The sequence below is a fragment of the Pygoscelis adeliae genome, unplaced genomic scaffold (assembly GCF_000699105.1).
Source record: "Pygoscelis adeliae isolate BGI_AS28 unplaced genomic scaffold, ASM69910v1 Scaffold60, whole genome shotgun sequence".
NCBI classification, from domain to species: Eukaryota; Metazoa; Chordata; class Aves; order Sphenisciformes; family Spheniscidae; genus Pygoscelis; species Pygoscelis adeliae.
In genome coordinates this window covers 2,412,921-2,429,441 of record NW_008823954.1, presented here as the reverse complement: position 1 = coordinate 2,429,441, position 16,521 = coordinate 2,412,921, and the positions used below count along the sequence as shown (strand labels likewise).

The 16,521-nt window shown below is 39.4% G+C and overlaps 1 protein-coding gene across 5 annotated transcripts in view; it reads left to right on the top strand.

The window, feature by feature from the left end:
* The first annotated feature begins 1,283 nt into the window (after nt 1-1,283).
* ATF7IP (activating transcription factor 7 interacting protein) overlaps nt 1,284-16,521 on the top strand; it is a 101,690-nt gene continuing 86,452 nt past the window's right edge. For all 5 annotated transcript variants that reach the window (XM_009322156.1, XM_009322148.1, XM_009322167.1 and 2 more), the window contains exon 1: nt 1,284-1,690. The gene's annotated coding sequence lies outside the window, so the exon portion shown is untranslated. The remainder of the gene's footprint in view (nt 1,691-16,521) is intronic.

Sequence of the window (16,521 nt, the reverse complement as noted above, 5' to 3'; positions counted from 1 at the left end):
TCCTTTTTGCGCTAAATGGTGCCAGGCTGCAACTACAGCAGTGTAGCTAGACAAACATTACTGTGGGTTTAACTTCATTTTGTTTAGGGTTTCACAAAGTCATGTTTATGGTATAATAAATAGTATGTTTATTTGCATTGAGTTGTTTCATGCTCTTAAGAGTTTGTTACAAGGCAGCAAATGAGAGGAAAAAGGTATTGGCGGATGATTCATCCTTCACATATGCACACTTAATAGTAAGCAAAGCCTGGCTTCTTTTTTTTCCCTCCGAAAAAATACAGTAACTTTTAGAATAAGCATTTGTAAAATATAATTCATTTATTGATTATAATTGGATTTTGACTGGAAGGAAAAAAGTAAGAATTAAGAAATTAACTATTTGAAGTCAGAGTGAGGCTGAAATCGAAGCTTCTGCCTCTACCTGTCCCTGTACCTTTTAGGTACTTGATAAAGTCCACAGTTCCGGATGCGGGATTTTTTTTCTTCATCTCCCTAGTGAAGAAAAATTAAATGTGAAGTGGAAACAGTAAATTAAATAGCGAGACACGTTACGTGTCAGCATTAGGTTAAAAATGGGTCTGTCCTAGTTGGAGCTGATAACTTACTTCATTTGTTATTGGTAGGTTGCAAAATACTGGAAGTATGAGTTTAAGAAAAGCTGGTTGCTGAGCATTGAGCATACCCATTTATTCGGTGTTATTTCAATTACTACAGAGCGCTCACCAGAATCGCTGTGAACAATGCAGTGTGTAGCATTCCTACTAGGAACAGGCTTCAAGGTGGAATTTCTTTTGCAGAGGCTACTGTCAGTTTTTGTTTATATAAACAGTAAGAGCAGCACTTGACTTTTGACATGGGTCTGGATTATTAGTAAGCAAATAACTAGACGATATATTCTAGAACCCGTAGTAGTCTCGCGGGGGCGGGGGGAGGCTTTGCTCAGCAATATCCTGCTGCAATTTAGCCTTGAAATGAGGCCCCCTTTATGTAAATTTTTACTGGCGCCAGCTAGCTGTAACTGCAGTCTGGCTCCGTGTCGGCAGCAACTAACATGTGTCATGGACTTCTCCTGTGCAGGGATTGCAGGAGCACGCTGGTTTCTGGACCGAAAGAGCCACACTGAGGAATGTGAAAAGATGTACAAAGGAACCTATGTGTAATTAGATTGCTAGTAAGTGAAAATACTGAGGAAATTTCAGCAGCTTTTTTTTTTTAGTGTGTTGTCTTGCACTGTGCTGTAATAAATTTATGCTTGTTGGTACTACTGTGTGGTATGTGGGAGGTACTTCACTGCACATAGTTGCTGCAGTGCTAATAGTTGGCAGCACAGAAGGCAGTACAAAGAGTCCGACTGGAGGCAGTTGCAGTTGCAACGTTCCCTTGGAGGCTGTGGCATGCTCAGTGAGCTGCAGGGGCACTCCTGACATGTTTAGCCACTTGTGTGGAGAAGTGGGAGTTCCAGCAGGCTTTAACAAGCAGATGTAGGCTACTAGCTGAGAGGTGCAACAGCATAGCTCAGGCTGGCTAAAAAATAGCACTCATGCTGCTACGTAAACAAAACAAGATCTTAGTATCAAGATGGCCGACCTGGAAGTCTACTTGTAGCTCGTGGTACTTATGCAAATGAGCTACGCGTCAGTGGCTTGCTCAGAGGAGGAATCTCATTTTGCACATGCCACCTTCTCGCCAGGTAAGAGAAGCAACTCGTTTTCTGCATTAATGTTTTAGAGGCCTTTGAAGTTATTTTTCCACTTAGGTGCCCATCCCCCACTTTGGCATAATGCCAGAAATTAAATTTAAATATAAGAGGCGTTTTCTGGGAAGCCCGGAAGTCATTTGTTCTTGCTGTAATTATTTTTGGGTTGCTGTTGTTACGGGGAGTGTTAACTAGCAATTATTGTAAAATGTTTACTTAAGGTAAAACTGAAGACTTTAAAAAAATGTTAGAAATTTGAGTATATAGTTTTTGCTCCTAATGTTACTGGTTTTGTTTCTTCAAACCTCTACTGTTTTGCTACTGTGTTATTTTTGTCTCTATAGTGACACCAGTTGATGCACATGGAGGCTTAGCAATGCTGTGAGCTTACTCCTGAAAAGGGTGCAGAATTAAGAAGGTTGAATCCACCAGTGGTGGGATTTTGGCTTCATGGTATTATGAAGAAACTTCATTACCTGGTTGTAGTCTGAATTATCTTCTTTTTGAGATAGCAAAGCTGTTAAAAGTATTGGACACTGAACTGTTGTCCATGTATCTTTCAGTATAAATGCACATTCTCAAGTGCATTTATATAAACTTTAAACAGGTGTATTTGTAAATAGGGAAGCAGATCAGAATGTGCTATTTATCTGATCTCCTCCCTCAGAAGACAATAAGCTAGCTTGCCTTAGAGCAGCAAATTTTAACAAAATTACAGTATTGCTAATTACATAATATACTGTATTGTGGTTATGCATGTAGTGCATGAAATGACTGCATGGGGCAGATGTGCTAGTTCTGCATGAATGTATCTGCGTTTCTATTTTACAAGTCAAAAAAGTTGTGACAGGGTGGGAGACTGGAAAGGGGAGATGGTAAAAGAAAATGGCTGGATCTGGGAAGTCTCTGTGCTAGAGAAAAGAGATAATTGGAGATGCATGAACAGGCCAAGGAAAACATGGTCACTTAAACATAGACAGCAGCTTAAGATAGGGATGTGGAACTGGCAGTGGACGGGCCTGGTTCAGCTGAAGGAAAAATGAGATTAATTGAAGAAAATAAAAAGGTAGAAGGGCAAAGTAGGTAGGCAGATTTTTTTTGAGCTTAAAATGGCAGTGATAGGGACTAAAAGTATTGGAGCCATTGTGAAATGGACTGTGAATTAAGACCAATAGAGAAGATGTAAGTATACTAGGAAAGAGAACTCTAACAGGTTGATATTGAGGAGGGGGGAATTTAATTATAATAGAGAAAGGTATACTTCTACGTTGATACAGCAGAGTAAAATGCTGCATACCAACAACTTGGGCCAAATAGGTCTTTTTTTTGGTATGTGTATCATTTACTTTGAAACCTTTGATAACTTTTTTTTTTTAGTGATAACAAGATTTGATATGGGACACAATTTTGTTTGTCATTTAGAAGTCTGGTTATATGCATGTCCAGACTAAAGTACAAAAATGGTGTGTGGGAATGTGTGTGTGCGTGTGAGAAATTATGTAAATAGGTATATGGTAGACTTCCCCAAATAAATTACATTAGAAAGTGCAGTTAACAACTATAAAGGTTGTCCATAAAGGGCAAATTCTGTTAAAATCAGTCTTGCTTTCATTACAGTGTGAAGGAGGAAATTCAGGGCCCCTCCCTCCTTTTCTGTAAAGTGTAAGTGCAAGGATGGTAGAGGAGAAATGGCATTGAGTGGGGCGTGAAAAATGTAGAAAACTGATTAAAAGAAACAAAATGTTCCTGAGAAAAAACCTTGACTAGTAAGGCAAAGGATAACAAAGGTGAGATTGTTAAAAATTAAGAAATAATTCTAACAGTAATGTAGGTGACAATGGTTAATGTGATTCATAGTGAAAGAGAAAAGGCAGAAGATTACAATAAATATTTGGGGGGGGGTTAGAGAGAAGTGAAATTACATTATAATGTCTCACAGGTGACTTAAGTACTTAAAATCTAGAAGTTACAAGGAAGATTCTGAGAGTCCATGATAGACATCTCTTAACAAAGCCTATAAGCAAGTCTTTGTAATCTGCACCCAGGAGTTCTAAAAGAACTGGCTGAGAATATTTCTTTTCTGAGGTGTCCCTCCCAATAACTTAAAATACAATGGAAATTCCAGAAGACCTTGAAGACGTTTTGTTTAAAAAGGTCAAACAGGATGACCTAAATAACTATTTAGCCTCACGTCAATCCTGGGGAAAAATAATGGAGGGATTCAGTAAATGTAAAAGAATATTATTAGAATTAATGCTGAGGTGGTTTAATGGAAATAAAACTTTATTTTAAAAAAATTCTAATGTAATTTTGTTTTAGAACGAGGTTCCTTAGTGTAAATATCCAATATGTATAATACAATTATGCCTTGATACAGTCTTTTTCTTAAAGAACAAATAACTTCCCCATTAATACATTTTTTTTTTAAAAAAAAAAAAACCTCCCCCCCCCCCCCGCCCAATAAAACATTACATTGATTAAAAAGCTTTCTAAAGCTTTTGAAGGGGAGAGGAGTAGGAAGCATGCCCCAAGTAAAGTTTCTTTATGATTGGTATTGTAAAGCAGTTACTTCTGTTAACTTGTAGAGGATAGAAAGATCGACTCTTGCAGAGTCATCTGGATGATTTGCTTAGTGGGACCCACTCAAACAGTCTACTATTGCATAGCAAAATCTGAAGTTGTACTTTTAGAAACCTTCCATTATAGGACATACCTGCTTAATAGGAAACCCTACCCTGGAATTAAGTAGGCATCATAGAGAAAAAAGTGAGCTACAGTCCCAAATAGAAAGTTATGTAGAGGGGCTGAAATTCTGTTGAATACAGAGAAAGAGTAAGGAAGTCGTACACTTTATTAATCTGTCTTGGTTATATTAATGATGTGAATTCTGCATCAATACAGGTTACAGTCCTGTTGTCCATATGGTTTTGGGGTGGGTTTTTTTGCAATGTTGAAAAATTAGGAAGGGTCTGGGGAAAAGGCACAAAAATCACTCTGCCTCAAGAACACAAAATTGTAAAATAATTTAAAAGTTAAACTGATAATTTAGGTTGGAAGGGTCCTCTGGAGGTCATCTAGTCTGACATCTTCAAAGGAGGGTAACTTCAAAATTAGACCAGGTTGCTCCAGGGTTTGTCAAGGTGAGGTCTGAAAATTGGCAAGGGTGGAGATTCCACAACTGCTCTGGACAAGTTGTTTCAGTGTTTGACCACCCTTGTGGTGAAGAACTGTTCTCTGTATCTATTTGGAATTTCTCTTGGTGCAAGCTTTATGTATTTCCTCTTGTCAGTGTGCTCTGCATCTCTGAAAACAGCGTGGCTTTGTCTTCTCTATGAAAGCCAATTAGGTTGTTGAAGAGAGCAATTTGTTCTCCTCACTTAGCTATCTATTCTTCATGCTACACAAATTCAGCTCCCTAGTCTCGCCTCATCTGTCATGTTCTCCAGCCCTCAAGGTGGTCCTCCACTGGACCTGCTTACCAATATCTCTTTCGCATTTGGGGTCCCAAAAGTGGCATGCTTCAGATGTAGCTTCACAGGTGCCAAGCAGAGTGGAATAATCATTTTTTTTTATCTGCAGGCTGGTTTTGCTTATGTAGCCCAGTCTTGAGTTTTAAAAGGAAGAATTAGTATAAAGCAGTAATTCCATTGAATATGTTCCTTCAGAAAGCAAAAATGACTACTAAAATAGGCTCTCCAATCCAGAGGGGTGGGGAGAAAAAGTAATGGGAAACTGGAGGCAGACCAACTAATATTTAAAAATTATGCTTTTATTATTGTTGTTATTATTATTATTATTACGGTGTGATTGAGTAAAGGAAGCAGTGAATTTTCTTTCTTTGTGTTTTCTTCTCTTTCCAGAAAGAGACAGGCTTAAAAGAATGGCCAACCTATGGCACTTAGATGGAATATGTATTTGGAACAGCTGATGTGTGACTTGCCCACCAGGGGAACTGTGCAGCTGGGTTGCATGGGATAATGCTTGCATGAAGTGTTCCATGTAATCTAATTTCTGGTTATTGGATACAGTTACCTACTACAGACTGTTAACAACCTTTGTCACTAGTTTGACTTGGAGCTGGTTACATATTTAGCCAAGCCCAGCCTTATACTGATGTGGTGAGACCCCACAGAAGTTGTCTAGATCTTCTGTCCAAGAATAATTTCTGGACCGTCTCATCTTGCGGCTCTTAGCCAGATAAGGTATTTAGATGATGAGGTCAAGAAAGTTAGCCAGCTTTGCATTAGTCAAGTGCCTTTCTGGTTTCAGCAAATGTACGGCTAAGGACATTTAATGCAAATTTAATGGTCTGATTAGACTAGAAATGGTTCCTTTTGTTGTCATGCTTTACAATGTCTTCCTTAATTCTAGCAGTTTGGTATTTTTCACCAGACATATTGCAGTGATTCTGGATACTTTTGTTGTTTCCCTCCACCCCCCCCTCCCTTCTGAAACAACACTGGGCAAGGCTTAATCTCCATGCAGCAAAACTTGTAACTGTTGAATGAAAACCCTTGTCGTCAAGAAAAGTAAAATACCTAATAATATTCAGTCATCCTAGTGGTGTGTAGTCAAGGACCTTATCTTCTTTTTATTTACAACTTTATTTCTCTTTTGTTGTGGGTCTTTTTCTTAATTTGTGGTCAGACCTGCCCTAAAATTTCACCTTGTGTGATGTTTTCCTTTTGCACTTAAATCTGCTTTGTTTGGGTTTTTTCCTTAATCAAAGAGAACAGTACTCAAAGCTGTGAACAGTGCGACTTTTATACTGCCTTGTTTTAGAACTTAAATGACATTATGATCAGTCACAACCATAGCTATTGGTTGTGGTATAGGCCTGCACTCTGTATGCGTGTGTTGGGGTGGGAGAGGGAGAGGTCCCTCGTGTTCTCCATCAGCAACCTCATAGAGGGAAGCGTGAAGCCTTGTTTAATTATTCTGAATAGATCTGAACTCTACTTAGGAACGATCAGCTAATCTATGCTGCAAACAATGAATATATTCCCTTTACTGAAAATACCTTTGCTCCTGAAATTTTCCAGCTTTGACTGAGGTAGAGCATCAGCAACTTACACTGCATGCAGTTAGTTTCATTATGGGGCCAGGAAGGGGAAATTATGAAGCTCTGTCCCACCCGGATTTGCTACCACAAGATGTGATGGAAAGAGAATTCTGAACATGCTGTAGCCCAGGATTTTGTGCTGACTGTCCTAATGGCATCTATTACATGTTTGACAGCAGCAGGGAGAATGAAGCTAATGTCTTACGAGCTAGTTCTCAAAGTCAGAAAGCTGTAGAATTGCATCTGCTTTCTTTTATTGGCTAGAATAAATTGAGTATCATGCATGCCAGCACAAGAGCTGCATGCGTGTTCCAGGAAGCGTTGCTGACAGTATAAGGCAAATTTTGTAAATAACTTGCATTCTCCAGGCTAGGAAATTATCAGTCAACTCAATAATGGAGGAGAGGCATTGCAAAACCAAGTCCAAGACTGTTCATTTGGCACAGAAAATCCAGCTATCATAGGAACTTATCAAATTTAAAATGTTGAAACATAACTTGAGTGCCACTTGAAGTAGATGATGCAGGCTATCAGTTGGTTTGGACATGCCAGGATTATTTCTAACTTAGTATGGGAGGTGAGCTTCCTCTAAGGGGAAGGCTTTGCTTCCGCCTTCTAAAGAGAAGTGATTGTTTCTAACAAAGAACTAGCATTTGTTTAACAAGGATATTGGAACAACAGTCTACAGAATAATGAAAACACTTTAATGAATGCAAACCTGATAAAAGACTGGCTGATACTTGAGCTGGGAAGAGCTAACATATTTATCCTTTAATAGCTACAGTGCTGTTTGCTTGTATGCAAAATCTGACCAGTTTTTAATCTCTAAGCACAGTTGTTGTTGGGGGTTTTTTGGGTTGGGTTTTGTTTTGTTTTTTTAAAATCTCAAGTCTCTTAATGCAAGCAGCATGTATGCCTGACTTACTAGTCCCTGTTTGCTGCTGACTTTCCCTGGAGGAAGATGGAAGCACTTTGGTGATCAGTACTCTAGTTATGGTAAAATGGAAAAGAAACTTTTCTTCCCAAACAGCTGTGGTAATTAACTATTTTGTTCAAATGCAGCATATGTAGTAGTTTGAAAATTGTTGATAGGATCTTTTTCTTCACACATTGAAGGATTGCTGTGATACTGCTGTAGCTTCTGCATCATTTGTGAAGGCCATCATACTGTTAGTAGCAGCCTTCTGTTTGAGAATTGTGCACTTCGAAAACAAGATGAAAATCTCAGGATTCATTGACTATTTAAAAAAAAAATACATCTTAGTCTCTGTGCTCAAACTTCTAGCTTCAATCGGTTCTGAATAATAATGTCAGCTTACAATTGTTTGAGTCTTGAGGAGAAACCATTTGGGTGTCCAACGCCGTTGTCACGATCATCAAGAGAGCTGGTCCAGACAAAGTGTCTGCACGGGTACTGAAGTCAGTGAACACTGTGAACCTGAGTCAATACTATGAACCTGAACCCACAACACTAGTAAGTTAAGATGTGGAGCCTAGTGCTTTGAAACTTCAGCGTAAGCAGACTAGGTCTACCCAAAAAATGCAATGACCAGGTGTAATTATAAAATTATAGGGTATCTCTAACATGAAAGGCCAAATGCATAAAATGGCAGCATCTACTTCCCAGCCCTCTTTTGCATTATGCTTTGCCATATGACTAGTCAGACACGTATATGCAAATGTATTGTGGTCTGGGTATAATGTCGAGATTTCACTAAACTTTTGCATCTGGGTACCAGTGAGAAGGTTTCTGTGGACACCAAACTAAGCAGATACTTTCTAAGCTTTATAGCTTGCTCAAAGAATTGCTTCTTGATTTGCAATACAGTTTAAGTTCCAAGGAATAGAGAATGGTTTTGATATAAAGCATTTTCAAGTTGAGGGTAACTTATAGCTGGATTTCTGCCTGGCGGAAAAGGACCTGGGGGTGTTGGTCGACAGCCGGCTGAACATGAGCCGGCAGTGTGCCCAGGCGGCCAAGAAGGCCAACGGCATCCTGGCCTGTATCAGAAATAGTGTGGCCAGCAGGAGTAGGGAAGTGATTGTGCCCCTGTACTCGGCACTGGTGAGGCCGCACCTCGAATACTGTGTTCAGTTTTGGGCCCCTCACTACAAGAAGGATGTTGAGATGTTGGAACGTGTCCAGAGAAGGGCAACGAGGCTGGTGAGGGGTCTGGAGACCAAGTCTTATGAGGAGCGGCTGAGGGAGCTGGGGTTGTTTAGCCTGGAGAAAAGGAGGCTGAGGGGAGACCTCATTGCTCTCTCCAACTACCTGAAAGGAGGTTGTAGCGAGGTGGGTGTTGGTCTCTTCTCCCAAGTAACTGGTGAAAGGACGAGAGCAAATGGCCTCAAGTTGCGCCAGGGGAGGTTTAGATTGGATGTAAGGAAAAATTTCTTTACTGAAAGAGTGGTTAAACCTTGGAACAGGCTGCCCCGGGAAGTGGTTGAGGCACCATCCCTGGAAGTATTTAAAAGACGGGTAGATGAGGCGCTTAGGGACATGGTTTAGTGGGCATGGTGTTGTTGGGTTGACGGTTGGACTCGATGATCTTGGAGGTCTCTTCCAACCTTAATGATTCTATGATTCAGTCTTCCTATTTAAGATTCACACGTAGATTGTCGTGTTCTGTCAGAACATGGCAGTGTCATGTATTTTACAAAGGATGAGAAGCAGCAGCTCATTTTCTGCTACCTATCAAGCAGGTATTGTATTTCATGAATCGCCTTCATTACTGTGTATCACTTATTTGTTTGGGAGATCAATCATCAGGTTAAAAGCGTTACATAACTGGAAAATACATAGTTGTAAGTACAGTATTCCAGATGAGTGGTTTCTCATGGTCAGTCAAGAGGTGAAGTGATTTGATTTTTTTTTTTTTTTTTTTTAATTTTTATTAGAAACATAAAATTCCTTTAATTCTGTTTTGGAAAGGTAGGGGACCATGGCACCTTCAAGATTTTAATGCAGAATCTTTTTCTAAGCTCTTCTGAGCTATCGTTGTAGAAATTAGATGGAACAAAACTGTAGTGGTGGTGTTTCTCATTCAGATAATTGAACTTTGCATATGAGAATCCATGTTTGTTATTAGTTGTTTCCCTGCAAAACTGGGCTAGGCTTCTTACTTGAGTCAAAATCTGGAAATTATACTGATTCGCTGAAGAACTCTTCACCCCAGTCCTTTTTAGAGGTTAAATAAGCCTTCCTTTGTGTACAATATGACATTTTCATTAATTTGTAACTGTTACCGAGCTGGTACAGCGCATGTAATCTGTGCTCTTTGGTGAGCACAAGGATAACTTTTAATTGGACTTTGCTTTTGATGTATTAAACGTATAAAGAAAATGACATTTTAGGGGTTTGGGTCCCTTAGAAGTATACCGCAAAATACTAGTTTTATTACGTGGCTTAGGTAGTCCCCAAGAGACTTTCTCTAAAGCAGCCAAATCACTTGTTGGTAGCTTGGAGAAAGAAAGGAGGCATTTGCTGTGAGTTTCCTACACTTCTGGAATTTAGCATCGGTTAGTTTTCACAAGGATAGGATTCACTTCACAGGCATAGTCACGTAGAGCTGTTTTAGATGCTCTAGGATGTGACTTCTGCATCTCAGCTGTGATTCCAGAAGGGCACTGGTCTCCTCTAGGTCTTGTGTTACATCTGCTAGCTTCATGCAGATTCTAGAGCATCAAAATCAGCACTAGTTGCCTGTGCTTAGGCTACCGAGTCTCACCCTGTGTGTCCCTAAGTTCCTTCAACTTTTACCACAGCTTACTATAACCTCTGTCTCTGCATCCTGTTGTCCTTAAAGTTGGAAGGTCTGAGCACTTCAGAACTTTTCAAGTAAAACATGGCATTGTACTTTGCTAAACTAAAATGCACATGTTTGGATAATGAAGCACAAGTAGTTCTGTTTTTCCCCCATCAAGATATACCATTTTCTCTCTTCTGTGCTCTCATAAATTTGAATGATTTGATATAGGAAGTGGATTCTAGAAGCACTGTCTAAAGTTTTTGGTGATTGATAGTTTCTAGAAACTGTTTTCATAGGAGAAGCATTCTAATCCTCAGCAAAAATGCTGAAGCACTGAAATAAATATTTTTGCTTCAGTTATTTGGGGGGTTTGGTCATGTTTATTTCACTACCCTTATGAAAAAAGACTACACAAACAGTAGCATTTAGAATGAACTTGTAACTTGTGCAATTTTCTTAGAAGCAATGAATTTATTAATGAAAACTTCTGCTCTTCAAAATGAATTCAATATCTGAATAACATTCTTAAATAAAGGGAAGTCCCTTACTTGGTAAAATATGTCCTGCACAGTGTTATAATGGCCCTAAGATCAAGAATTAAACCCAGGATATTCAGAATCAATGTTAAGCTTCACAGAAAATCATGCCAGATCATAGGAATTCATAATCTGACAGTCAACTAACCTTACCTTTTTCCCCTCAAATAATACCAGATAATCTTAAAAGAAAAACATTTTGGGTGGTTTTGTTCCAAAATGGCATCATGTGTATTTTCAGATATATTAGAAATCTTTCTCTCATTCTTCATTTTACTTGAAAAGCAATGATTTTCTGTGAGGTGTAGATTTTAAGATTATTAAATATGTTCCATATCCATTGTGAACTTGAAATGCTTTGTCTTCTTAAAAAGCATAAACTAGATAAAAGCAGTCTCTTCAAAATTAATTTATTTGCTTTTGTGTTTACTTACATGTGTTACTGAGTCTTTCACTTGTACCTGCTGACTAGCTGAATTTTTTTTCTTAAGAAAATGCAGGAGGCAAGACTCAATCACTCTGTCACAATTCCTGACTTTTGGCAGCAGAGTTTACAGAAAAAGACTCATCTCTGTATCTCGCTTCACAGTCAAGAAAAACTGAGGCAGGAGATAATGCTGATGTGACAGGGCTATATTACTGATCAGTAGTGGGACTGAAATGGAAACAAGATCATCTTCAGCACCACTCTGGTGCTTTATTCTCCTGGTCATAGTATCTTATGCTAAAGGTAATGACACATGATTTGTCCTCATGCATATGCATGCACGCACACACACACAAACACACATGCACTGTGGGTAGAAAAGAAGTATTAGAGTAATCACAAAGTTTTATTTTGTGGTTTTCCCCATACCCCCCTGCAACTTTATGTGATTGTGAAGAACAGTCATTCGGTGACTTTTTTGGCCGAAGCCGTATGTATCCATAGGGATACATATGTATGTTGTCCTGTCAGCAAACAGGCAGACCTTGCTGTGAAACTCCAGTTGCCCAGCAAGGCGTAGAGAATTTGTTGCTACTACATTCTTGTCCCAAAGACTTCTGTTTTGTTCTCTCCTTTTTTTGCTTTCAGTGCTTCTCCACTTTTACAGACTGATGCATCTTTGCTAGTGAAGTTCTGCTCTTGGCATATGGAGACTTTGGAATCTCCAGGCCTTTGGCCTTCACTGTACCTGGATCTAGTGTAAATCTTCACACATCCCCTCAGACCGACAGATGTTGAGAATCTATCTGACATACTGAATTGAGCTCTGAGTATACTGTCTGCTTCATCTCGCCTTCACTGCCTGGATAACCTGAAAGATTATGAGCTTTGCAGTATTATGGATCTTTGTGAGAAATTAAAGCCTTTGCTATGAAACGTCAGATTTGAAGAAATCTTGAACAGAGAAGCTGAAAAAGCCACACCTTCAAAAGCAGAGAGCAGTTTCTAGAACAAGACGATCATGCAGGAATCTGAGCATTTTTACTTAATTTTTGGTGAGACTGCCTCTATGCCTAGCCTGGTTATTGATTTAACTTTCTGGGAATTGAGACTTTTAGAAGGGAAGGAAGCCTGATGAACAAAATAGTTCCTTTTCCAGAATACCCTTTGGTGCCAAATGTTCTGGGATGGGGGGGTTTAGGATTCGGTTCTTGGCATGAGACCATTACTTCCTTAGGTGCTTCTGTGCAGCATTCTGACTATTCTGCTACCCATATGACTTTGAGGCAGAGAAATGGATCACACTCATATAGTCTTTTGATACCCATCTTAAGACATGTTTCAGATGTTCTTCAGGGTTACATTCAAGGATATATTCTAGGATGGTCAGACTGAGGACATGCGTCACTCCCAAGCAAATGGCGTGGAGAAGATACTGCTTCAGACACAAAGAAACTGCCTTTCTCTCCCACATGAGAGAGAATCCACTTCAGCCTGTCTTGTCCTGTTTCATAATTGCCAGTAGCACCTTCTTCCTCAACCAGAATCTGAGAGGCAACCATGTGTTACCAAGACATACCTATCTATTTCAGGCCTTCAGGTTTCCTTACCTCAAGGTAATTCTGATACTTATATGGAGTTCTTCCCTGTTACTGTGCAGGTGCACCCATTTTCTGAATAATGCCAGAGGCAAGGCCTGCTCCTGCTATCCCCAGACAATGCAGAAGAGGAGATTTTTTTTTTATGGCAGACTGGTGGTTTGGGTTCATTGCTTTGTCACAGGAGTGGCACAAGCACCATACTTTTTCAAAGGTAGATCAGCTCACTGGTACTTCTATCTTGTTCTCTTAGCTTAGATATTGGGAAGCTTTTGGCAAGAGAATGGACAGAAAAATAACGGGACATTCCATGATGAAATTTTTGGCATGCTGCTGGGATAGATCTCATCCCTCATAATTTCTTTGTTTTTCTCAAATTACTTGGTAAGACAAAGCAAGTGGAGTTACCCACATTGTTTAAATGTGTTATTTGTCTGCCTATGGAAGATCCATTCTTCTCTACATGGTGTTGTATTGCTCTTGTGTATTTAACCAATCTATTTCCTCCGCTTTAGCTGTGATGGCTTAGTGACATGTAAACATAGTCCCTGCCCTAATAGCTTAGCAGCTTGAGTCCAAATCTTTAGATGAAGTCTTTTTTTTTTTTTTTTTCCTGTGGCTGTTAGTTTGAGGAGGGAGGAAGGGAGAGTTATGGCAGGCATTTATGTAGTTCATATTGTGTTTTCACTGAGTGAGATCTCTAAGGAACTATTCTAAGTTTTCTTTCTTCTTGGTCACAGTACTTAATCTTATTTGAAAGGTTTCTCTTTCTGAGCATTAATTTCAAGTGCTGAGGCGTCTGTACATATATTTGATATGAGAAGAGTCTTAATTTTTATCTGTGCTGAACCAAAACTTTATGGAAGTTTTCTCAACTGCTGGTTTTCATTACCAAAAAAACCACAAACATTTCATCTGTACAAGAACTGTTAGTTGAATATTGGATTGTGCCAAAGCTTGCAGAGGTCAATCAGTTAAGGATGGTCAGAGCTTCTCTGTTCAGCAAAAGCTGAATCCATTCTCTGGAGTATGTCTGTCATTAAATGTTTTTTCAGGGCAGCCCTTTGGAATTAGGTTAAATATCAAACGTCTAAAGAAAACACTGATGGGTAGAACATATGATTCTTTCCAGAACCTGCCCACATTATGTTCTGAAAGTGGTCCACTGCTGTGGTGAGGTGATTGTGGACTTCTTAAAACATAAATTTGCAACCATTTAGGAAAGTTTTATCAGTAGTTGAAATTCCTTGTGATGCAAATTTGCACCATCTCTGGCTTCATTTTTTGACTTCCCAGCAGTCTTAAAAGAAGGCAGAGGTCACTGATAGAGTGGGATGGCTTAGTTTGGGACAGCTGGTGTATTCACTGTTGTTCAGCTGTACAGATTTTTGCTTGCTTGACAGCTTTCTGATTTTTTTCCTGGTTTACAGTGACACTTCAAGACAAATCTTTGCTAGTTCTGGTTTATCATTAAATACCTCATAATGTTGAACAGCTCAGACATCTTTGTGGCAGTAGAATTGCCCTGATGAGCCAAAAGCATGGGGTTTTTTAACTTATTTGCTGTTGAGCATGGGGAAAGGGGGGTGCACAGCTGTGTGTACAGAGAGGAAGAAACTGAGTTCAGAGTTTTGAGTATGTAGGCATACATGATGGAAAACGCATTTAGACAGCGTAGCTTAAGGAACTTCCCATATAGGTAGACAGACACACCACACATGCACACACCATCATCTGGTGGTAAAGTACATAAGCCACCAATAGTTGTGGCTTGAGTAGACTGAAAATGAGCTGGAAATAGTCTAAGCTGCGATTTTAACATTTTGCATCGAATGTTACTTAAGCAACCCTTGTAACTTCCTGGTTCTAGCTTTTTCTTCCTAGCCTTTGCCATCCTGTTCATTACATTGGCACATCAAGGAGCTGGATCAGAAAACTGCTCTGAAAGGCTACTGGGGGGGAAGCTGGTTCAATGGCTGTGTTTTACAATGTGCTGTGTTTTACAAACTGTTCTGCCAACGTAGTTGAAATAGCAAAGGGTAGAAATGAGAGGCTGAGGAATATGGGTGTAGGATTTGTCACTGCAAAAATGCTCATTGATCCTTTACTTCAGTGTCAACAATCCTGTAAATATATACAGTAATTGTAGAACAGAATTTTTGATGGTTTTGGGAAAGGACTGTATTTTACAAGGACAGAGAAAAATGAAGAATTCTTTGTTTCCAAGAGCATTACATAACTTTTGTGTGTTAAAGTTGCTTTTGGTTTGGAGAGGGGGTTGGAGTCTAATCTCTTACTGAATTTGGAAAGCATTCTTATGATATTGGCTTTACAGAAAGCTATGTCCATGTAGAATAACAATGAGAAAGATCTATAAATGTGTGGAAGTTGTGGTGTAATGTCAGGTGGTTCTTTTTCACACTGTCATTTAGTCTGACTGAATAACCACCCTTCTATTTTCAAGTCTAACTCCTGTTGAAATGCTTCCTGCCTTAGGTCTGTCTTCCTTTTTGTTTTCTCAGCTTACTCAAATACAGTGCAGAACATGAAGAAAGCCACAAATGGAGAAGCAAACTAGATTTTGTCGTTTCTTAAATTTAGCATGTAGATGATCCTTTTTTTTTTTTGGAGAAATCTCAAGTCCTCTAAAGGGATCAGACTGGTGCAGGATTTTTTTCAACCGTTTTAAGGAAGATCCTCCAAGAAGTGCTGGCAGACCCTCTGTTGTAAAACCTCTTCTGCTTAAAAGAGAAGTGACTCTTCCTTGCCTCAATAGGAGTGGAAAGACAGAAGAACTTGAACTGACTGAAACAGTTACTCAGTCTTCTGAAGCTACTGTGGCAGTAAGGCATTGACCAACAGGATTCCGAGACAGAGTAAGAGGCTCTAAAGCTTATTACTCACTCTTCTATCAACCTTGTTCATCTTTGCACAGTTTCAAAGTGAACTATAGCTGTGTCATGCCAGCAATGTCAGACCAGTTGCGTCTCAGTTGAGAAAGAATTCTGATGGCTAGTTTTGGATCTCATGGTTTAGAATCTGGTACTCTAGTTGTAGGCTGAGCACACACACTCCAACTGTGACAAAGGATCTCCACTGAACAAAGCAGGGGTGTATAGGAGGCCCCTTGTGAAGTCAGTATTTCAAACGTGTAAGCTTTCAAGTTAAAAGATTGCTTGAAAGAATAAACCCAGAGTCCTGCCATCAGAGGACTCCTATCTCAAATTCTGCTCTACATGATAAAAAGAATTGGGAAGGACTAAATTTGGATCTTGCTGTGAAGCAAAAAAATACGCAGTCCCAGCAAAAAGGATATAGAAAGGATTGTACCTTTCTTTAACTACTCTGAGATTGAGAGTGAGAAAATCCATCAAAGTCTGATTGACAAGCTCAATGAGAAAAACAGCAAAGGAAGCAGTTTTCTGTCACACTCATGGGAGGATTTTGCTAAAA